We start from the raw sequence: 25,771 nt of genomic DNA, 5'->3' as shown, positions 1-25,771 counted from the left end.
AAAAATAAGAGCTTCTAAGACCCTAATGTTGAGAAACAAATAAAAAAGTTTGAGGATAAGGTGTACTAGATATATTTTTAGGAAATGCACATGAAAAAATACAGATGTATATCTTGCACATAAGTAATTTTCAAGGTGCTTTAAAATAAGAGAGGTATCATTGCTCCCATTTTAAACACATAGAAATGGGAGATGGCGAAGCTGGGAAAAAGGCCAGCTGCAAAACATGTAGGAAAAGCTTACAATTTTGAAAACTGTTGTATAATTTCCTGCTCTGCATCAAGTGATGAAAGAGAAGAGGTTAATCAGCAGGCAGTGTTTTTAAAGTGCAAGTGGCAAAAAAAAAAAAAAAAGAATTCTTGAGGTTAAAGAATTTTTGCATGTTAAATTCAGCTACTTGTAAGAAGTTGTGGCAGGAACCTCCATCTCTCCCCCTCCCTCCTTCAGTATGGAAGGAGTAGGCACATCTCCCTCTCTCTCTGCTACTTGAGGCTAACAGCTTCTTTTGTTTGGCCCCAGAGCACCCTGGCCAGAGCCATTAGGAGAAGGGGATGCCGAGGTGCTACTGAGCTGCTGGGCAACTGTGGCCAGTGTGGGGGATGTTTGGAGGCTTCAGGGGCACCCACAGACAGTGTGGTGGTGCAGAGAAGCTTCTGGAATGCCTACAGTCAGATCTGATCAGCCAATATAAAAACTGGATTCTCATCGCGACTTCGCCCATTGTCGAGGGTCTCTCAGAGCACGAGCAAGATGCTGCCGCCAAGAGCCCCCCTCCTCGGGATGGAGACTCCACTTGCCCTCCCACCACGGGTGTGAGTAAAACTTCTCGCAGGATTGCGAGTATATTTATACTTTCCGTGCGCATATGCACGTGTAACTTTCCGTGCTCAATATGAGGACGTGTAAAATTAATCCTCGCATAATCACTGGTGTATTTTCCTCCCATGCTTCCACATAAGCATATGTAGTATTCCATGCACATTTGCATGTGTAAGTAAATTAACCCTCGCAGGATTGCGAGTGTATTATAAATTTACCCTCGCAGAATCGCGAGTGTACACTCCCTGTACTCACTACGAGTACATGTATCTCTTTAAAATAATCCCACACCGTGTTTAGGCAGGTGTGTACTCCTCCGGCACTCAGGGACAGCTCCGGCATTGTTTTGGTGAAGCCACATGCATGCACTCTGTGGACCGCCTGTTGTATTAGTTGCTGCCCCTTAATAATTTTCCTCAACTGATATCCGAACCTGTATTTAAGTCACTTTTTGAGTGCTAAAACCCTGTTTCTCACCGGTTTAATAAAGGTTGTTCTGGACCCTGTTGTCCCTTGAACTAACCTCGGGGTGCCTCCATGACAGAAGTCAAAAACCAACAAAAAAACCCACCCCCCAAAAAAAACAGCCAAACAAAAAACCCCTCCAAGCAACCAATTCTGCCTACATGATCATAATCAGAAAAGGTATCAATGACACTAACTCTCTAAAACAATATCAATATTATATTCTGTAATTTCTTCCCTAAGAACTCTTTGTTGTGAAGCTACCATTTGAATTTGGCTCATCAGACATCGTGATCTTTCTTTTTAATATTCTGTTCTTATATTCAGATATAACAGGCAGCAGTAAGAAAGCACAATGCACCAAAAGCCGCATAATGGCAGATGGTTGATTTTTCAGCAGTCTATCTGGATTTCTACTGCTCTTGCAAATTATAATGAGACTATATGAAGTCATTACTCAGCATATGTGAGGTGAGAGCAAGCCTCCTACTTTCAGAAACAACTACCTTTATTGCTTTCACAAAGTTCCTGTTGAATAAATGTTCTGCACTTGAAGGTCAAAATACTTCTAAAATGATACAGAATGAAAACGAAAGGGACAGAACCTCAACCACGCTCCCACTTATTTATTTAAAAATAGATACTTTTTTGTGGCTGAAATCTGCTGAAAATGAGAATGATGATCTTATTAAGAGAAGAGAGAAACTGGTAAATGAAAAAAAAATTAATTTATTTATTATGTTTTTAATAATATAGCACTGACAGTGAGCATAAGGTGGCCTTATTATTTGGAATTCTTCGTAGTCACTTGTCCAATGACATAGTGTATTCTACTGTACCTAAATTTAAAAGAAAACCCAAACTATATAGTGGGTGATGCATCCTTACAGAAGAAGTCCTGTATATAAGGTTAAGTCTGAAAACAAGCTGCAAAGACGGATGAAGGACAGTTGTAGGAGTGCATTATTAATGCACTAGTTTTTCTTTCAGAAACACGAGGGAAGTCTTGCTGGTCACAGCTGAATATATTTCTAATGTTCTCCGACTTACTTTTGGTGCAGCTATACATATATAATAGCATAAGGCTGTCTGTAGTTACCTGTCAGGGTTGATGTGGTGCCATGAGAAGTCAACTGAAGAGAATCCAGTGACTATGAAAGACCCAATCCTGCAGTATCTTACTTGGGAATGGGTTTGACATTTAGAAAAGTTTGCAAAGTATCTGTTTTTCCACCAGTTCTGACTGCTTCAAGAGCCAAATATGTATTTTCAATATTTTTGTCAAGCTGTCAGGTTACATTACCAACTGAAATATTGACTGCTCCTGTTTAAAACCAGTAAGTGACAGCATAATTTCGGCTTTGTGTTTTAGGGTGAGAACTCTACAGAGCAGATCAGAAATGTGGTTACACAGAAGTTCATGGTGCAATACTGGAATGCTTTCAAATTAAGCTTTTTAAATGTCATAATCTGGTGTAAATTTCTAAGACCAGATTTATATAGATGAGAATATTTTTACTTTAGCTCAGTTCTTATGGCTGATGAATAGATATTGCTGTGTGGTTTGGTTTTTAACATGGCATAGTTCTGAACTTATAGATGCCCAGTGTTGTGCTGAGTTGCAGCAATAGCCATGTTTATGTTCAGTGTCCCATTTACAAACACCTAGGGAGCGTTGCAGGCAATGCTTTTTTACATTTTATGATTATGAGAAAGTGTGCTTAAACACATAAAAAACAGCAGAGCTGAAGAGGGGCTGCTTCCGTCGTTGTGATTCAGGTGTATATCTTCATCAGCGGTGGTTTTTCTCTTGGACATTTGATTCAGCATGCTTAGCTATACAGCTGGCTTGCACTTGATTTTGCCTCTCTGTTCTCTGAAAATTTCTAATTGGTGGTTCAGCAAAGAGAATGCTGTGTACTGGGGTTTGTTTTTCAACAGCTTCTCTTTCCTAAACCAAAAGGATATTGGACAGATTATTTCAGCTTCATCTGTTCTCCCATTTAAGTTAAACGTTTGGGTGTTCTACTGTTTCAGGCCTCTACGTCCTTTCATTAATGTTGATAGTCCTTTCAGGCAGCTCTGGGTATGTCAGGTGTCTTTTAATCATGGGTAAAAATGTGTGAACTACTTTCTTCAGTTGAACAAGACAGATGTGGTGAGTTCTGACAAGATATGACAATGTACAATGCAACATCTGTCCCTTGAGCTCAGTAAAAATCTGCATATGTACAGACAGACAAGTCAGCTACTTTGCAATAGCTGCCCATGTGCAGACAGTTGGTAAATATAGTGTGACTAAAAAGCATTACTGGTGGAAGAAGGGTGACCTGTCACGTACTTATAATAGGTTAGACCATTTGGAGAGATAGATGATAGTTTGATAGCAGATAGCCCTGATATCATTAAGCAAACTTGTTCGTGTATCAGTGAAGACTGTAGTAACTCTTCCATAATAATTACTTATGAATGAGCTCTACTGTGTTACTCTCAAGTGATCAACAGGTTATGATTCCATAAAAAATGGAAAACAATTCTCATGTTGTTGAATAGCGTAAAATAAATATTGTAAGCTGTGTTGTGTATCAAAATGATACATGAATAAATGAACCCTACAAGCCTACAGTGATGTTCTGTTTTATTTTTTCCAGTGCTGATTGATTACAAATATCTGTTATTTTTTTGAACACTAGTTAGTATATGTTAAGTAGTGGTATATATGACCTCACAAAACAGGTTATCTCCTGTACAAAACATACGTGTATAAGTAAAAATAGGTAGAATATTTTCAGAACTAATATATATGCACACTTTCCATGAATATTAACCAATTTTGTGTTCTGCTTTAATTGTGAAACTATTCAGAAGAAAGAGCTGAAAAACTTTTCATATGAATATACTTCTGTGAAACCTACTTGCTTTGCATCTGAACAGACATGCAATTAGACACTTTTGATTTTATGTTTAGGAAAAAAAAATATCCCTCTTCAAAGTCTTCAGAACAAGCTTTTCATATATTTTCACTAAGAGATGTTTTGCTCATCTGATTTATTTCATACCAGTTAGCAAATTATGCTCAGATTGCACTAAATCTTTGAAACAGTTGACTTGCTACAGTAAGTAAATTAATAAAGCTCCATACTTGGTTACTAGAGCTATTTAAAATACAACAATGCAGGTAATGATTCTCAACATTTAGCCTGACTAGGAACTAATCTGAAAGTAATATTTTTGTACTCTGTTGATCTATTTACTATTATGTGGAGCTGAGAATGGATTCTTCACTTTGATAGTTCAGTGTTTAGTGTTTTTGTACTGCTGATCACCAAAGGCATGTTTAATCTAAATTCTTTATTCTCCTTCTATTAAAGTGTTTACTAGAAAGGACTAAACTATTCAAAACTCAGAAGACAACTAAAAATATTTGGTGTATTTGGGTATACCATGTTTGCATTGGCTGATGAGTCTCAAAAACATGAAAAGAGTTTATATGGAAGTAGCTTATTTTAACTCACTGGACAGAGATTTAATATGCTTTTTACCTCTTTTCTAAACAAACATACAAACATATAAATCAGGCCTTGAAGATCAGACAAAAGACCGTAAAGTAACTACTTTTTCCTAAAGAATAGTTCTGTTTATGATTTTTTTTCTTAAATGCAAGTTTTGCATCTTGAAAAGCAGGCATAGATAGTAAAAGTTTGCCTGGAGATACTTCAAAAGCTAATAAAAATAAACTTTTTAAAAGTACTTGGTGTTGAGATACTCTATCCTTCTTTCATCTATCATGCAGTCTAACTGCATTCAGTTCCTTCAGTCTTCATATCCATTATTATATCTCTCATAAAGAATCTAAGCAATTCAGTCTACTTTTAATCAATTCTTGAATGAATGAAAAAGAAGAATAAAAACTGCTTTGAAATTGTGTTTTGGATTATGTGTTTTCCAAGGATATGTTAAGAGGTAGGCTTCCACTCATGTCTAATTAATTTGCTTTGTAAGTAGTATATTCATGCTCTGGTTTTTATGTTTTTCAAATCTTCTGAGGTATCTACATCAAAATATTTGCAGATGATCTTATGGGCTGTGCTCTAGCTTTACTTTGAGTGTGGGGCTTGTGAAATTGTCAGATCATGTGATAGCAGTTGCACTTGAACAAAAGCATTTCCTATTTATATCCACTTCTGTGAATAATACTCATTCTTCACTTGTTATATTAAATCTGTTCAGCTTTTAACTCAGAGCTTGTCATTTTATTCCTGTTGGGTTTGGGGAAGGCTTGTTGATGTGTTTATCATGTAGGCTATAAAATGTTTTCCTCCTTTTTAAAAGTGCAATTGCACAAATGTGCTAAGTTGGCTGCTCTTCAGGACATTAAGAGCAGTCTCTAGTTTAAGGAGGAATAGTGAGTTGTAAGTAGGAAAATACAGTTTTAATTAGTGTATCTATAACTCCAGCCAAAGGACCAATAATTAAATAAGTATGTTCCAATTACTATTTCAATAAGATTCAGATTTTATAGCCTTCTGTCTAACACTATAGCAGTCTTACTTCTTTTAAGCATCTAAATTACATCTAAAAAGCAAAATCTTATGTTTACCATTCATGAGAGCTCTGTGGATGTTCTTAAATGTTCAGTGGTGTAGAGCAGGATGAAAAGGGATGTGTCTGACACAATCTCTGAGTCTGTTATACAGCTCTAATTGCCAAGGTAGAATTAAGTTGGGGCAGCAACAAACCAGCAGCATGCCCTCCAGGGTAACATAACATCGAATTACTCAGCAGGATGGGTTTTCCAGCCATATAGTGATTTCTGACCACAGATTTCTCTTTCAAATCACGCATGCATTCACACAACCAGTGATGACCCCTGTTCCTGCAGCACCAGGTAGACTCCCGGGAAATGGATTTTTGCTCTGACCACCAAACCTGCCAGGATCTGGCTGGGGGCTCTGCCCCTACATGTGTGATGACTCCACCGTGGTCTCAGCCTGCTGTGCCATGTCCAGTCATGTATTCCTGCTCCACACCAAGGGGCTATTGTTTTAGCTGAAGTTTGGAAAAGATGATTTGCTTAAGTCCTGTCCAAAATTATAACTGAGTTATTCTTCAAATGAAAGTGTTTGTTTCACCTTTGAACAGTATTTTCATATTTGTGTGGAATCCCAGAATTACTTTCTTATTGTTGAGACTACAGTGTCAGTAGGGACTCATAATAAATTTATTCCTAAATTTCTGCTGCTGTTTCTGATGTGTATATATGTATACTTCACTTATGCCATATAAAAATCACTATCTCAATGTTATTACATGACCTTTTGAGAGCTACTTGATTTTTAGTGTGTTGAAATCCACTACAATTATGAGAGAAAGAAAGAAAAAAAAAAAAAAAAAAAAAAAAAGAAACCAAATGAAATGCTAAATAGAAACCTAGGAACAAAAATTTCTTCCACATTAGCATATTTTTCTTCCTTAAAATTAAGCACAGATCACAACAAGAACAAGAATGCCAAAAATTAGAAGAAATCTTTATGTCCCTCTTAATGTAATTACTTCTTCTACAACCACCATGAAAGTATTAGAGCTACTAAAATTAATGCTGATGGTTGAAAAACAGATGATTCAAGGTACCATGCAGCAAGTACCATGCAGCTTTAATATTTGCATAATGCTTCATTTATCAACACTACCTTGAGGACTTTTCCTGTGCTGAACTCGATTTTTCTGTTGAATAAGATGAATTCCTGTTCCTACAGTTTAAAGCTGATATTTTTTTAAGAAAGTGGTTATTAGCATAAGATCAGTGAGTTTTGTCAATAATAACACCTTTTGCTTGACAATGCTGCAGATATTTCCCATTAGCATAGTACTTTTTAAACAAATTACTAGAATGAGTGTCGATACAGAAGCAAATATGTTGACAATAAAGAAAACACATAAAATGGTTTTTTTTTGCAGTCATTTGATCTTGTAGCATAGGGTCTGTATTCTCCAAGCTGTAGATAAACCTCCATGCAGTTTCAGGAGAATTTTGTTGGGCTAATATAATAAAACATATACATTTTTTTAATACAGAACTCTTAACATCAAAAGACTACTTGTTATGAGAATTTGGATATACTTTTGTTTAATTTTTTTGTTGGTAAAGGAAAACATTTTCAAAAGGTGATATTCACAAAGCCAAATATACTCTGTCCAGAATAACTTTTAGGCTAATGATAAAAGATTGCCTATTAAGGAAACCTTGGTTAATTAATTAAAAACAAAACAAAAAAAAAGAGACAAAATAAAACCTTTTTAAAAACAAACAAACAAAAAAACCCCAACAAACAAAACAAACAAACAAATAGAAAGTCCATGTAAAATAAAAATTGAAATGCTTGTTTAAAAATTGACAAGCTATTTATTCTTAGGTGAAATGGTCTTTCCATCTTTAAGCCCAGGCTAGTGTATCTGTGAAAGAACTGACAGATGTCTCCTTAATTACTACTACAACAGAAGAAACCTCTGGTTGTTGTTGTCAAATTATGAAGTGTAATTGTTAGGTTGAACCTTACTAATGATAAGTCGGTGTATAAGTCTTTGTGGTGTACAAAAGCAGCTTCACTACTGGAATACAAACAAATTACCCATGTATCCAAAATGTTTTTAGTATTATGTAAGAAGTGACAAAAAATGCAGCCTCTCAAAAAGAAAGCCTTGAATACATGGGAGGCATAGATAGAGCTTATCAAGATGAAACAGATAATATTAAATGTTTCACTTCTTCATTTGGCCAACAGAAATCAGATAAATTATGCTTTTTTCTCTTTGTGGTTCATGTGTCATGGTGAGAATTTGATCTGTGAAACTGTTCTGCAGGTAGGACAGAACATTGTCAAATACAAGTACACAAATGATACAAATTATTTGAAACAATTTCTGAGCCATAGATAATGTTGTCTGGTTTTGGTTTTAATATCAGTGCAAAATTACACTGTCCTCAGTTGTCTGAACTTCTTATTTTTATATAGGCACACAGTATTTATCATTTGTAGTAAGTCAGAAGTCCATCTGTCTCGGGTCGCCTCTAGACACAAGTAAATAAGCAGCTGTTCTGTGTGTCAAGACTCAACAACTGAAAGCCGTAATTTTCCCACTTTTCCCTGTGCCAAATGCCTGAAGAAGTGGGCAGCTGATGGCAGCATCAAGTGTGTCAGGGACTAACACAGACCAGAGCAAAACTAGATGGCCGGGACATTGCTGCCACCACTCTCCTGTTCTCTGTTTTCCAAAGTGGGGTAGAAGAACTTTTCTCTATATTTCTCTAAGCCTGGTGATGCCTGCCAGAATGTAGCTGTCCTTAAATCTGTGGTGAATGTAATGCTATTGTCTTATAAATCTTTTGGATTTTGAGACTACAGGTTGAAACACTGAACCTGAGACTAGCGGTTGGTTTCATTTTCAGGCTCTTTCTTGCAGTTATGAAAGCTAAAGACTAATTTATGTGTGCACATATATAGTTATATGCTTTTATATATAAATATATCTGCTTGACATTCTCAGATAATTACTGGTCAACAGAAACTGTTATTTTAATTAAATATGTAGCACTAAGAGATTCACAAGAAAATTATGACCATTGGCAATGTTTTAACATTTTCAAGCATCCTTGGGAAATATACTATAAATACAAGTTTCCTGCCACATACTGAAGAGACTGCATTACAGTGATTTTCACTAGATATTTGCTAGAGGTCTTGTAAGATTCATCCTAATACTGAGTTGTAACATTTACCTTGTAGAGATGTCCTGAGAGCTAATAGAGTCTTTATAGGTAGAATGTACCTATTAATTTATAGTAAAGGTATTTTCTGTCCTCATATTAAATAAAAAGTAGCTGGGACAAAGGAGAAGAAAAGCGTTTTATAGCCACTGGCTGCCTCTTTGCAAAATTATCTTGTGCTCTGTAAATCCTCTCTCTACGATAGGTCATTGAGCAATTTCCTGGTTCTGCTTACACTTTCAACAGCTTGTAAAGGCACGAAAATTCCTCTCAGAATAAGAGGCCATTCACAAAGGTGACCAGTGTTCATGTGCATTCAGAACTGATCAGAGAATAAAGAAAAAATTGTACTTCTGTGCATCAATTAATACCACTTCAACTTAAAGGTGATTTTCTTACAATATTACCACTTCATAGTATGCACATGGGCCCCCATTCAGCCAAACATATATACTAGACCAAGTTATTACTTTGAACAGAGAAAAACATTTGAAATCAGTAACTCCTGCAGATTAGGAGGCAGCTATATTCATTCAGTGGCCATCAGGCTTCACTAGTGCTGTGTTGAATTCTTTTTTTCTCTCTTTCTGTTGCAGATTTACCCTATACAATGTTAGATGCTGAAGAGAAGCACCTATATCAGGAGAGAGATTAGCCTGGGTTCTTGAATGTAAATCATGAAAAGTGAGTACATCCTTCCTTTGACTATAAGGCGAACCCAAGACTGCTTTTCTTTCAAGTTAGATAACTCCTTCCATAAAACTTCCCATCAAATTTCTCCTTCCCACACACACACAAGTTCTGTCCCCAAAAACACTTATCTCCAGAATCATTAATCATTGCTGCTTGTAGATTGGAGGGAGTTATTACAACAAAAGGAAATTTACTCATATTCAGACAAACTACAACATAAAAAACATAAGATCCAAGTGCTGTTATGTTATTGTGCCTGTGAGGCTATTGTATCTGTTATAGACTTCACTTCATCACCTTGTTCTTTGCCTTCTGCTCAGTATATTTCCCAAGACTGCTAATTTCTTCCTTCTCCATTTCATTGCTAAATCATACCCAGTTTATGGGGGAAAAGCAGATTTTTTAGTCACAGTGCCTTCTGGACCAGCTATTCAGAAAACACACAAACAAAAGAAAAGCAAATTATCTATTTCTGAGGAGTGCATGGGATGTGGTTCAAAAGTGACTGTTGCAGTCTGTAAATAATGAAGATAATCTAGCCATATTTACAGGAAAAACTGCCCTATCCCCATAAAATCTCTTCCAGTAAAACTTGACCTCAAATTCAGTGTAACTGATAAACAACAAAAAAAATTCACCCTTTTCATTTGTTTGGTTGGAGGTTTCTTGTTCATTACTTTTAGTGAGAAGATAAAATAAGCATTCAAAAGGACATAATATTTTCAAGAAATACAAAGTTTTTTAAGGATACTATGTTAAAATATTATATTTAATATGCATTATCATGTTAAAAGGCATCTTGCAAAATACCCTTGACAAAGTAGAAATTAGGGAAGAGCCAAAAAGGGCCAAAAAAATTAGAAAAATAAGTTATTAAAGCTGTTTAAATCAGTAATAAATCAGAACAAAAAGAGGAATTATGACAAAATACCCTTGCACAATCAATGATCGATGTGCAAAAGGAGCCTTCTGGGAAGGTAAAGCCGTAGCCATCAAGCTAAACCAATAATTTGCACAATTATTCAGGTGCTAAGAAATTTCCCACAGTGCTGCCATTCTTTAAGGAAGACAAATCAGAGTAAATGTCTCAGAGTGAAGTTTCAGATGAAAAATTTTGAGAATAACCTTATAAACTGAAAAACAAAGTTGTTACGTCTGTATTTTATTCATAAAATATTTCTGTAGGAATTAAAGGGATGAAATTCTCCATTATTAATTATACGAATTTTAGGTTTAAATTACTATAGATACTAACATAAACAACTTCAATAGTAGAAACTATAGTGAAAAGAAGGAGTAGAAATATGGATAGTTATCTACATAAGTCTGGTATAATGATGGAAAGTAAGTGAAATAACTACTGAATGAAAAGGAAGAAGCTCTAAAACAAAAAAAAAGAATCTGCTTTTCACACAGTACGTAATTAAACTGTGTAATTCAGCACCACATTAGGTTTCTAATGTCACCTTTGTGGATAACTGCAGGAAATAATTAGACAATGCAATGGAGAAAATCCCCAAGGGCCATTAAAAACCACCTCTGTGGAGGTCCTAAGCTCCAGGTGTGGGGAAGTACAATAACAGAAGTTTCAGAGTACAGTTCCCCACTCCTGTATTCTATTAAATATTCATTACAGGCCACTGTCAGAGAAATACAAGAATAAACAGACATTTTGTCTGGCTTACTAAAAGACTTGTTAATGTATATCATGATGGACATGTATTAATACAATGCATAATGCATATACATTTGAGAGATATATTATACTCTATTATGAAAGAACGACGCTTATAAGAAAAAAATTGTTTAAGATAACTTTATAATGGCATTTTCTACTTCACTTTATATTATACTTCTGCTATTTTTAAAGAAAATTGATTTTGTAATGATAGCTTTGTTACTTTTGTAAAGAAAAATGCAAGTAATGTTTGTTTTACAGTAGTTTTTAATTACATTTAAGCATTAGGTAAAAGTACTCTGGAAAAAAAAAATAATCCATATTCAAATTTTCCTTTTCTGTAACTGTGCTTCAGTGTCAGCCAGACAAGACTTCATCAAAATTAAAAGCAAAATGAAGCAAAACTCTAAATTCAAGCACAATAATTTAGATCAGTTAAACAATATGTGTGTAATTAAATTTAACAGTCTGAAGATAGAGGCTAATAATTAGAGTACATTTTTACTATAACTACGATGGCACAAATGTAGCATGACAATGAAAAATAACACTGATATTAGAGAATCATGGAATCATAGAATTGTACAGGTTGGAAAAACCCTTAAGACCATTGAGTCCAACCCTAAACCTAATACTACCAAGTCTACCACTAAACCATGTCACCAAGCACCACATCTACAGGTCTTCTAAATACCTGCAGGGATGGTGACTCAACCACTTCCCTGGGCAGCCTGTTCCTGACAACCCTTTCTTTGAAGAAATTTTTCCTCATATCCACTCTAAACCTCCCTTGGCACAACTTGAAGCCATTTCCCCATGTCCTGTTGCTTGTTACTTTGTAGAAGAGACCAAAAGCCACTTCACTACAACCTTCATTTTAGTAGCTGTAGAGAGCAACAATGTCCCCCCTCAGCTTCCTTTCCTCCAGGTTCAACAGCCCCAGATCCTTCAGCCTCTCTTCATACAGTTTGCGTGCCAGACCCTTCTTTGGACATGCTCTAGCACTTCTTGTAGAACTTACCTTTGTTTTTAACTGATTAAGAGGAATTATACTAATCAAGATACATTAATATCTCTTAAGTGAATATTTATGTAGAAACATGAAAGATGGTGTCATGTCTTCATAGAAATAAGTATTAGATTGTTAAAAAATTAATTCATATTAGTGTAAATGAAATATCTGTTTAGATTCCTTATAAACATATTTGTAAATAAAAATATTTTAAGGACTGGAGCTAATGTTAGTTGGCTAATCATCTTCAAATAATATTCTGAAAAGTGTGAACACTCCATTGGTTTTCAAAATTAAAGTCAATGTTTAATTTCAAACTCATAGTAGCAGTGTTTTCTTATTTATTTCACATTAATAATCATCCTAGGAAAGACTTTAAGGCACCAGACAGAACTGGGGCACCTACCAGATTTCAACTTTCAGCATAAGTTGAGAATATTAAAGAGCCTTTTGTGCCTTTGTTTCAAACCAGAAGGACAAAAATATAGTCAGCTATTGCAGCAAGACATGATATCTGTAGAAGACGGATACCTTTTTGTTTCTTTCATTTCACTTTTTTTTTTTTTTTTGGCTTTTGTAACTGGAACTCAAACACCTTAGTTCCTGATATTACTTTTGTTCTTGTCCTGGGATTATCACCAGGAAGTTTACCCAAAACAGTTAATGACCACATAACTACTGAAAAATCCTTCTGTTTTCAAGTTCTCTCCAATTACTGTCCTAATTTTATAGGATATTAGAGAAGGGGAAGAAAACTTAGCATTTCCTTTTTTTTTTTGTTGAGGACAGGCAGCAGTGGAGCATGTTGTCCTGACAGGCTGCACCATTTTCATCCTTTGGACTGTTTCAGTCCTCAACTGGAACAAGACCTGAGCAGCCTGGTCTGACCCCTGAGGTGGCCCTGCTTCTGTCTGGGGGGTAGTGTATAGACTTCCCAATGTCGCTTCCATGATCTGCAAAATACTTGCAGGTACTCAACTTCTCTATGTCATGTCAGTAAAGAGAATAAAGAGTAACTTTTACAAAATTAGAGTCATTTATCCTCAGTAACAAAGATCTGTTGGATTTAGGGATGCGTCCCTTCAGGTCACACTAGTTGAATAATTAAGAATGGGGATGTTTTGGGGATTTGGTCTGTTGTCATCTGCTGTGGTAGCTGGAACTGATCACTCAAGCTCTTCATGGAATAAAATAACAGATTTTCAAAAGCCTACTAACTCTGTACTTCTTTTTGTGTTTTCTGAGGACTATTAGTGTGGCTGAATGTACTCCCACAAGATGCTACAGATTTTTCTTTGCTCACGAAACACTGGTTGTAAAAACATGTCCAGAAATAAAGTCTTCCTGGAATCAGGGGAGACTCTTAGGGCATCTCTCACTTGCTTCATTTCAGGTTTTCAACTAATGACTGCAATGCATTGGGAATTAATGTATTGGTTCATTGAGGTTGTAACTCTAGGACTGAGCTAGTCAAGGAAAGGAGCAACTAGGACCTTGAACACAGGTGTAGGGCAAAAGGAAAAGAATATTTGGGTTTAGAAAGCTAAGCAGGAAAACACAGATGTTTGAGGCTAGTTTGGTCTCTTATTTCTCTGTGCCCACAAACACCCTGAGTACTGAATTTTGTTAGATCCTTATAGCTGAGGAAGAATAGCTGGGGTTTATTTAATTATATCCATAATATCCAGGAAAAAAAACAAAGGTCAGCTGTCATTTAGTCAAAGTTACAGACAGCCCTTGGTGTCCTGCCTCTACTCCCTTTACTGCCCTATGCATGGGCATATGTATGCACTCATGTTTCTGCACCACAAATTTCCTTCAACAGCATTTCTCACCTATCTGAGAGAAAACAAGCTTCAGTGGCTTGGGTGCCCTTCGGCAGTGAGGATTCTGCAAGGTTTTGCTCTAGAAGATAAGTATGTCCAACAGAGGTCTCTCAAGCCATAGAAATAGGTACTGCGTTTTCATAAATGCTACATATTCTTCTGCATTTAGTAGAGTGTACAGATGTAACAAAAGTTTCACTCATAAAATTACTGTCAATATATGCAACATGTTTTAAATTGAACTTGATAAATAGTTTATAGTTGTTTTCTGTGCAACATCCTGTAATCATCAAAGCAACATCAGAAAAATTTACTGTAGCTGTCCTAATTTGCAGTGTTTGTGTCACATGCATTAGATGTAAGAGCAGAATCATCTGACTTGTTTAAGGTAAAACTGTAAAGGTTTCTAGTCCTTGTTTTGCTTTCACATATATGCAGAGCCTCTTTCCAAATTCTAGCATGCTTTATTGAAATAAGTGCTTGTACAGACTAATGTGAAGTAGTCAAGCATCAAGTGAAGGATTAAGTCCAGCTTCCTGCTTCCTGCAGGACTACCTAAAACTAAACCATATGCCTAAGAGTGTCATTCAGAGGCTCCTTGATCTCTAACAGGCTGATAAACTAAAAAATAAATGCATTTTATTTTAAGCAAAATGTACTAAGCTGTGGGCTCTGATGGGTTACTGGGAAGCCTAAAATAAACTTTGATGCAAGCAGTCTCACTTTTTTTTTTGTTTGTTTTTGGCAGAACTTGCACTCTTTGTACGTACAGATAACGTTTGACAGTAGATTGCGCAAAAGCCAAGGTGCAAGAAAATTTTCATAATATGATAGTTGCTCCTGTATTCTCATGTATTATAAGTTTCCCAACTCATTCCTGTTTTCTGTTCTTTTTATTTTTGTTTTTGTTCCCCCTTTCCATCTTGTACTTAAACATCTCTACTTAGCCTGCTTAATAAATGTATTTAGGAGATTTTGTGTGTGTGTGTGTGTGTGTGTTTAAGGGCCTCGGAGGCTGAGAATTACTGTCTGACAAGCTGCTAAAAGCCTGTGTGGGTATTAGCTGAGTTTTTTGTTCTGTGTGTGTGTGTTTCTGCATGAACAAATGGATGTTTTTATTTCTGCATATGCAATTGAGAAGGAGACACTGGCCTATTGATGTAGGAGTCATGGGCAGTCCACATGAAATTCATCTCACCTAACTCTAGCTGCCTGAAAAACGGGCATCCAGTCAAAGCTATTCATCTAGACCTCTTCTCCCTTTCCTTTTAGTCAAAAGAGAGAAATAGATACTGGGACAGGCAATTGATCCCCCCCTATCTCAGACACACAATCAAGATGGGATGAACTATTCACACCTTCTGGCAGGTTCACATTTCTCTAGAGTAACTATATATGAAGGCTAAGTTTCTAGTTCTGAGCAGCCATTTAACCTTTAAATGGCTAGCTGAGCTGAAACATTCTTTCTATGTACATTTGTAGCTCGGATTACTGTTTGCAAACAAGGGAACTAAAGACTTGGCAAAACCATTCCATATGCTGGAAGCACTCTTAGTGTGTGTTACAAAGCATGGACTGCACTTCCAGTCTTTCATCTGCTGCCGTGCCAGTAAACTGCTGGGTTCGAAGAGTCAGCAATTATCAAGCCAGCAAGATGAAGGGGCTGAGGAGCAGCAGGACAGAATGGGCATCTGATAAAGCTTTCACATAGCTTTTCTGAGAAAGAGGTAATTATCGGTGGTTTGCATACTCACAGATAAGTAAATTGTTGCTAACTTTCATCCTATGTACCGGTCAACAAGTACTCTTGGAGTAGTTTTTTAATAAAAAGCAAATATAAGTTCCTTCTTAAATTCCTAAAATTTTTTATTTATAATTGCTTTCTGGACATAATGAAATTTCTGTGAGTATATTTTCAGAAACACCTAGGTTATCAACAATTTTATCTACAATTTTTAAACAACTTCAGTTACTCCAACGAAATTACAGAAATGTCAGATTTTGTAGTAATCCCTGTTTTGAAGTAATCTTTCCAATTGTGTGTAAATACAAATGCTACTTTACTTATTGTCTTCTAAGCAAAGAAGCAGTGGGAATGCCATGTTATTTTTGGTAGCTTTCATGTTGTAATTTGTGAAGTGTCGCATCCCGACTGATGGGATAATGGATGAGTTAACTCTAGGCGCGACATGCGCCCTGACTCAACAGATGAGACCAGGTGCGAGTTAACTCTGGGTTAATTCTGTGCGGTTACGTGAAGTGAATGACAGACAATCACCTCTGGGGTCCAATTCAATTGTGAGTTTTACTAAAAGAACTTGTCGGGATATTGGTTACAGCAAACGGTGACTTGGCAGAAGTATAACAGAACTTATCAACACATTAACAGCGAAAAGTCCTACTACGAGCAGTGTGTTGGCAACCATCAGTAGCTATAATATGAAATTCAACCAGAAATCAACAGCAGACCTTAAAGATGGTGTTATCCTTATGTGTTCAAAACGGAAAGAGAGGAAGAAAGGGAAGGAAAACTAAGGTATAAGGGAGAGAGTAATATATATATATACGGAAGGAGAGACAAAGAAACGAAGTATAGGAAAAAGGAGAGAAGGAAAGAGCAGAGAGAAAGGAAGAAAGAAAAGAGTGAGGGATCCAGTCTCTTACGGCCCCACGGTGTGGATGACAGGACTTGTACGATGATGTGTAGCCTCGGTGTTCTACGGTGAGGATGCTGGGGTCTGGAGCGCAGCATCCTCTGATGTCTGGTTCAGTCTGAGGGTCCTCAGGGTGCTGGTATTCCCTCGGTGAAGACTGGTAGGCCCTAGTGAAGCTGGTGTTCCCTTGATGAGACTGGACAGGCCCTTAGATGAGACTGGTATTCCCTCCCTAACCACGCTGGTTTTGGTGGGCTTTTATAGCTCCCAGAGTAGAGGAAAGTCTGGGGAGTGGCGGGGGGATGGGACTGGCAGAAGGGGTGATTACAAAAGAGAGACAAGTCTGGACAAGTCCTGGGCCATGTTGAGGGTCTCCCTTTGTTTGCTAAGTTAGGCATATCAGGAGATGGGACTATGTGCCCTCCAGCACATCCTCCATCTCCTGTAGGTCAGCCAGCCTGATCTGTGGCTCGTTAGGTCGTAGCTGATTTGCAGATCGCAGTGCCTCCTGCTCTGAATGTGTCTTCTTCTGGCTGAACTAGTCACAATGTTTTCAGCCATGATCCTTATCAATGCTCAACATGAAGTGATGAATCTGTCATCTAACATCACACCAACACAGTTATGTTTTTCTTTCAACTGGCAGATCTTTTATATGTGCCCAGTGTTGCATAGATTTAGTTTGCCCTTGAATCAGTCACTCTGAGTCAGTTTCCCAGAAGAGCTAAATTGGATAAAACAGATGTAGAATGAGAGGATATACAAAAACTATACAGGTTTATCTGCAACTTCCCTTGCAGCCGTGGTAGAAACTGAGAGAAGACTGAGCTCAAGGGCTAGAGGTGAGTTGCACTAATAAATGACAATATTATTTTGTGTTTTCCTACAAAGAAAGTTTATTATCCTGCTAGTTTCTTTACAAATTCTGTAAGATTGATGTATCTCACTCTAATGGGTTTGTGTGGCCAGGTTTTGCTATCAGTAGTCCGTATGATGGCCTCTTTGAAAAGAGGCCAGGGGCTGCCCCATGTCAGAAACAGTTCCAGCTGGCTCTGCAATGGACTCACCACAGGACACAAAATTCAAAATGTATTTCATGAAAGGGCAAAACACTTTGCAGCAGAAAGAACAGAGAGGAAAAAAAAAAAAAAAATGTGAGAGAATACCCCTGCAAACACTAAGGTCAGAGAAGAGGAGGGAAGGAGGTGCTTCAGGCACTGGAGCAGAGATTCCCCTGCAGCCTGTGGAGGGGACCACAGTGGATAAGATATCATGTTGCAGCCGAGGGAGGACCTCACTCCAGAGCAGCTGGGTATTTCCTGAAGGGACTGCCACCTGTGGTGGGGACTTATGCAGAAGCAGGGGAAAAGTGTGAGGAGAAAGGGTCAGCAAAAAGGAACCGTAATGAAAGTACCTCAATCTCCATTCCCCTTTCCCCTGAAGTGCTGATGGGGGGAGGATGCAAAAGACTCAGGAATGAAGGAGGTTGAGTCTGGAAAAGGGTGGGGAAAAATGTCGTTTTAATATTTTTGTCTTTGTTTCACAGTACCAAATCACTTTTAATTGGCAATAAATTAGATTAATCTTTCCCAAATCAAATCTGTTTTACCTGTGGCGGTCAATGGTACAAGATGTCCCTGTCTTTATCTCAACCCATGAGCTTTTTCATCTTATTCATCTACCTGCTCTGTTGAGGAGTGAGAGAGCAACTGGGTGGGTATCACTCTGCTGGTCCAGGTTAACCTACTACTCTTGCATACCTTCATCATACTTTTGCATTGAAGAAAAAATTCTTAGTATCAAGTAAATTTCAATGGTCTGGGTTTGGATTGTTACATTTTGTGTAACTTGTACTTTAATAAGTTATTTACACATTCCCTAAACTGTCAATTCTCTTCTTTCTTTAATGCAACCAAATATTTAGGACTTCTTTTCCCTCTGTACAAGTGGAAGACTTCATAGCTGTCAATTTTATCACATTTTTATATATTTGTGTAAATATATATATGACTATAGTCCTGGTGGACAAGTTTAATGTCAGTCAGTGAAGTGACTTTGTGGAGAAGGTGGACTGCGTCTTACAATAGACTGAGGGAAGCAGTTATTTCCCTTTACTGAGGATACAAGAGGCCACAATTAGACTACTGTGTACATTTATTACCTCTTCTCACATCTCTATTTCCCTCAATTAATTCTGAAAAACTGGAGAGATTTCTGTGAAGGACCACAAAGATAACTGACACCTGGAATATATGACTAATGAGGTGATACTGAGATACTGCTGAAGTTTGTTTAGCCTCAAGAGGAGAAAATTAAGTTTGGCTATAATTGCAATGTTGCACTAAATAAAAGAGATTCACAGAGATCTGAACTTTTCTTAGAGACGTGTGATGAAAGTACAAGAACTAAAGTGTACAATAAGGCTGCAAGAAGAAACATGTTGATTGTCCATAAGGAAAAGTCCTTCACGATAAGAATTGCTGAGTAGTCAACTCAGTCACCCAGAAAGGTTGTGAAATCTTAATCTTTAAATATTTTAAAACTGGTATGGATAAAGCTTTGAGCAACCTGTTCTTATCTTTGAGGTTAGCTTTGCTTTGAGCAGAAAACTAGACTTAATAATTTTCAGATATCCATATCAACCTATTTATTTATGTAATTCCATGATTTAACAATTATATTTTCCTTTAAAAACCCAACAAACGGATTAAAACATTAATATTTAATGAGACTTTTAATTTTGATCACATTTTCATTAAGTTTTCACTTAAGTACACACATATACACTAAAATGCACATACACACGCCTTACAGAGAAGCCTGTGTTAGATATGATTTGTCTCTGTCTGTATATATCTTTTATAGATTGGAAAGGATCTCTGGAGAGCAAATGTTTCATCCTTCTCATAAAGGCAGGACCAACACAGGTTCACAATCTGTGTTAACCACAGGTAGAAAATCTTCAGAGCAAGAGGAATATTCATTGCTGTATAAATTATTACCATGCTGCTAATATTGTATGTATATATTGTAGTGATTTAAATACAAGGTATGTGTCCATACCTAAAAGAGTAGATTTTATTACTTAGGAAATCTAAAATTCTTTAGGTTAAAGATTCAGTATCTACAAATAGAATAATTTTACTGAGGAATTTGATTAGCTGATCAGCATTATGACTACAGAAAAACACAAGTCAGTTGTCATTAAAAATGCATTTTAGCTGAAGCATATGAAAAGTCGGTATGTTTGCTGGTTTTGCTTTTGCTTTATTTCAGGACCATAAACAGAACTTTTTTGGGAAATATTGCTGAGCTGTTCATTGAAGGGTAAGGTGGTTCCAGCACTACTATAATAGGTCCATTTTGAGGCAAAATTTATTTCCACCTAAATCAGACAGAAATTTGCATTTGCTCCATGGTTCTGGCACGAAAATAACCATATCATTTTTACTTTTACCCCATCTAGAATATTGTGTCCAGTTCTGGGCCCCTCAGTTCAAGAAGGACTGGGAACTGCTGGAGAGGGTTCAGCGTAGGGCAACAAAGATGATTAAGGGAGTGGAGCATCTCCCTTATGAAGAAAGGCTGAGGAAGTGGGGTCTCTTTAGTTTGGAGGAGACTGAGGGGTGACCTTACTAATGTTTATAAATATATAAAGGGTGAGTGCCATGAGGATGGAGCCAGGCTCTTCTCGGTGGCAAACAATGATAGGACAAGGGGTAATGGGATCAAGCTAGAACACAAGAGGTTCCACTTAAATTTGAGAAGAAAATTCTTCTCAGTGAGGGTGACAGAGCACTGGAACAGGCTGCCCAGGGAAGTTGTGGAGTCTCCTTCACTGGAGACATTCAAAACCCGCCTGGACATGTTCCTGTGCGGCCTCACCTAGGCCTTCCTGCTCCGGCAGGGGGATTGGACTAGATGATCTTTTGAGGTCCCTTTCAATCCCAAATATACTGTGATACTGTGATACTTTGTACTGTATAACATATGATCTTTCACTGATTTTTTCTTTATGCAGTTCTGTTATTTTACCGGAGCTGGTTTCAGTGAACAATTCTGTGATTTTCTAATATAAATTTTGAATGTCTCTTCATAATAGTTAAATATTTTAATTCTAGTGTATTTATAACTCTAGTGATTATTAGACTGCCACACTTCTGCCAATACATGTATATTTTTCCTTAGGATCTGTATCTAGAACATCAGTTCTGTGCTTAACATTAAAAATATCTAATATTTGAATGAAACTTACTGCATAGATTTCCTGGAAATGAATATATTACTGACATTGTGAATAACTATCAATAAAATTATCACAGCAGAAATCTGTTTCTCAAAAGCTCAAATACTAGAAGGATCCTACATTTACTGAGTGGTATAGTTTATGTCAGCAAGTATTTGAACTTGATAATTTATGAAAGACAAGATTTAACAAAGACTTTTTTTGTCTCCAAAAATCAGGTAAGTGGAAAACAATATCTTCCTGCAGTTGAACCCATGGGAAACTGTGGAAAAATGATTTTTCTCCCTGTTAAAATAAGTAGTTAAAACTATTATAATAAATTATCAACAGAAGGACAAACATTCCTCTCAATAAGTGACCTACTTTCCTGAGGTATTTAAGCATTTACTAAAATTAATTAGCAGTTTAGTTATTCTGACATCTTGGTGTACAGCACAACAAGATGAAATATGCAAGTTTTTTTCTGCATAACAGACATTTATTTCTGCTTAAATAACAAAAAATATGTATTTCTTATCTCAGAATACTTAATCTGTGACATAATTTGGTACTTTTCCAATAGTTGTATCTATCTTTTCTATGAACTATGGTAGTCTAATATACCTTTTTAGTTTCTTTATTTTTGAAATATATATGTAAATGATTTAACATATACAAAAACAAATCAGACAGCATAATTGTTTGTGTGTAGTGTATCAACAGTTCTTCATAGACACTGAATAGAAAAATTTTAATCAATAGTTTGTATTACACATGAATAGCTGTAGGGCTTACATATATGCATTTATGTATCAAGAAGTATCTCACAAATTAGAGAGGCTATGGAGAGAACTGAACATAAAACATCATTTTGTTATTACATGATTGTGTTGAAAGACAGATGTCTGATCTTGTCTGATAGCTGTTAAGCTTACTCAAAGAAACAATTTGCTTTAAAATTGTAACTATTGTCTTAGAGTTGTTTGAAAAAGTTCCCTAAAATGTACCAAAAGTTCAAAAGTTTCAGTGACAATGTATATTTTTACATGAACATTACTAGAGAGAAATACATTTTAAAAATTGTTTTTATAAGATCAACATTTTTTTTCAGTTCATTATAACTTCCAGAGGTAGTTCTTATGTAAATCCTACTATCTCAAGCTCAGTTTAGCAGTCTGCTAGTTTTTGTGCCTTAGAAAGCAATACCATCTACTTTCTTTCCTATACAGCCTGAGGTCAGGAAGGACTTGAACCCCACCAGTATTTAAATATTGTGCTACCAGGGTCCCTGGAGTTGAGAGTTTCATGCAGGAGCTAATAGGTAGCCTGATTTGGACTAGTGCTAGAATTCAGCTAACTCCACATTGACATCTACATCTGATCCCATCATTCTTGTTACCCTTCAGAGTCAGAGAAAAGAAGCAAATGTTCTTCAAATGTCATTCATCTCTCCTTGAAATGAATGCATGAAAGAGGCTAGATGAAGCAAATCCTTGAAGTGTCTATTGCTCTCCACAGGGAATCAAGGGTATCTAGATTTGCTAATACATCTACACTCAGATAACTAAAGTTGAGCTGAATGACCCTTCCTGATGGTTTGTCGCAATTCTGACCTGACTGCAGCATCATCTATGCTGTACTTCATTATCTAGAGCAGGGATATCAGAATCATTTCAACTGGGGGCCACATCAACCTCACGGGTGCCTTCAAAGGGCCGAATGTAACCTTTGGACTGTATAAATGTAACTACTCCTGCATTTATACAATCCTAAAACTACATTCGGCCCTTTGAAGGTGACTACGAGGTTGATATGGCCTCCGGTGAAAATGAGTTTGACACCCTTGATCTAGAGGATTTGATCTCATCAACTCATCGACTTCTTCTGGACTGAGTTAAATTCAGTATGAAATGTGACAGAGCAGGTACTTTAGTCTGTAGGGAAGTGTCTTAGCCATTTGGTCACTTTCATGTCTCTTATTAAAGCAAGAACTGAATGAGGCAGGGAAAGAAAATATCAGTTTGATATGAATGGGAAGTCCTTAATTCATTTTCACTGTGAATGCACGGCTTTACTGATTTTAGCACATATTATTTGTATATCTCACTTAAATCTTTATAGTAAAAGACAGACAGTGGAAGAAAAATGTCATCAAAAGATTTGTCTAAAATTTCTGTCCTTACTAAAGGAGGTTGTAGCATGCAGGGTGTTGGTCTCTTCTACCAAGTAGCAAGCAACAGGATGAGAGGAAATGGCCTCAGGTTGCATCAGAGGAGGTTTACATTGGATATTCAGAAAAAAATACTTAAGAGAAGGGGTTGTCAGGCATTGGAACAAGCTGTCCAGGGAACTGATTGAATCACTATCTCTAGAGGAGTTTAAAAGACACATAGATGAGCTTCTTACAAGAACATGTTTTAGTTCCAGTGTTAGGTTAATGGTTGGAGTCTATGTTCTTGAGGGTGTCTTCCAACCAAAATGATTATATGATTCTATATAGAACAAGGCTGTTCGCATGTGAAAATATGAATGGAATACAAATTCGGTACTGTGTTTCCACAGTTCAAGCAACTAGTATTTCATTATAGGATTATATGATTGAAGTTTAGGGAAAAAAAAATCCCAAATTTCATGATGTCTTCTTTCCAGACTTTGACAAGATTCATGTTATCAAGATTGATCTCTTTGCAAGCAGCAATTGTCTTAAGTAATTTCATTATGGAGGTGCAGATACAGGGACGGTTGGGATTAAGAAAACATTTAACACTGCAGGATCTGCTTATTTCACAAAATTAACAGTGCACTGTCAAGTCAGCCATACCAATTAAGTACATTACCAAGTAAAAGATTTTCAATTCTTATTTTCCAGAAGCTACACATTTTACTAAATATAATGTACAAAGGTGCAAAGAAATCTATCCTTTTTATTTGACTGTAATTAGCTTGTTGTTGTTGCTGTTGTGAAGTATGACACTGCACTTGGGAACAAAGTACAATGTTCCAAATTTAACGTAAACCGTTTATGTCTAGTGAAAGGATATTTTACCTACTGATCCTGAAGCAGTATTATAAAAAGCACTCATGCAACCACACGTTCCTGTTGGCCAAGGAATATAAACAGCTGAAAACTAACATGCCAAAAAAGGAATTAAAAATAAAAATTATTCATTTTCAGCCCAGTGAACTTCTTAATCTTCCTAACTGCTGTTCAACCCAGTGAATGTCACTGTGAGCACAGAATCTGTGTGGACAGAAGGGAAAAAATAGAACATAAAGCTGGAGGCAGGAAGGTGGGTGCACAGCTTAGCAGCAACACAGAGTTACATGTTCCTCATAAAGCTGTGGCCTGGGCCAGACACCTCTTCTGCTATTTTTCCCGATATTCTACAAACATACAGAAATACATTCTGAAGCTTGTGTAATTTACTACATTAAACTAGCAACATTGTTATGTTAAAGTCTCACTTTTGCATCAAGTGTTATCAAGTAAGAACTGTTCTAGCCACTTGCCATCTGAGGTACTAGCAGTGTGCTGCTTATTTAATAAGCCTAGTCAGTGCCTTACAGCAGGTCGGACTGTAAGTGCCAACTCCAGGTCTCCAAATGCAAAAATAGAAGTGTGCATCTTAAGGACATGGCAAGAAAAGGAAGTTTTGAAAAATCTGTTTCACTTTGTATGATAACACCATGCTTTTACAATTCTAAAATAACAATGTAGTACAGAGAAATACAGACCTGGTACAATAACAGAGGCCTTAAGAAATAAGAGCTTGCCTTAACACCCTCCACTGCTGTTACCTAGATGAAACCACTGACTTCAGGGCTCAGGGAAGCAGGGGACAGGAGAACATATAATCAGGAAAACAGGTAGATGCTAAAAGTGTGTGTTTAACAAATTTAATTGTGTTGATATTGCTACTGAAACTTCACAGATGTATACTTTCACTTTCTGCAATACTCAAAAATTTAATGATGATTCTTGAATTAAACTGTTAAGATACCAATTGTACTAACAATAAATTACTGATTTTTATATATATGACATGTTTTCTTTTTTCTCATAAAGAAGACTTTAAGCATTAAACTATTTATTCTCTTCTAATTCCTCTTAAGCCATAATTGCCATGGAAATTAATAATTCCTCAAAGCAGGAATGAAATGGTGAACTGTGAATAAATTATTTTGAAGAATGAAAATAAAAACATGATTTTGAATAGAATCTAAGTAAAGAGCTCACACAGTGAATATTGTTCACATTGTGAAGGGGGTGATAGTGGAATTTTGATATAAAAAATAGTTTTATGATTATGAATTTAGAAGCCTTACCCTAATGCTTTGTCCCAGGATGCTAAACTAAATATTCATAGACAACCTCAGTTATTGGCACATCCTAACATTTTGTGCCTTGTCTTTACATTCATGACAGTATTTTTTTAAACATGGATATTTTCTATATATACTTATCTATGGCAAAAAAGCAAATATATTTTATTACCCGAATGCAGGGTATTTAGTGCACCACTTAATATAAAACTATTGTTATGAGAATCAATAAATGTTATTATAATTTTCCCATCTATTAATTGTTTGTGTATTATATATTGCCACTCGTTCAAGAGTTTTGTTGTGGTTTA

The sequence above is a fragment of the Columba livia genome, chromosome 1 (assembly GCF_036013475.1).
Source record: "Columba livia isolate bColLiv1 breed racing homer chromosome 1, bColLiv1.pat.W.v2, whole genome shotgun sequence".
NCBI classification, from domain to species: Eukaryota; Metazoa; Chordata; class Aves; order Columbiformes; family Columbidae; genus Columba; species Columba livia.
This window is presented reverse-complemented; position numbering follows the sequence as displayed.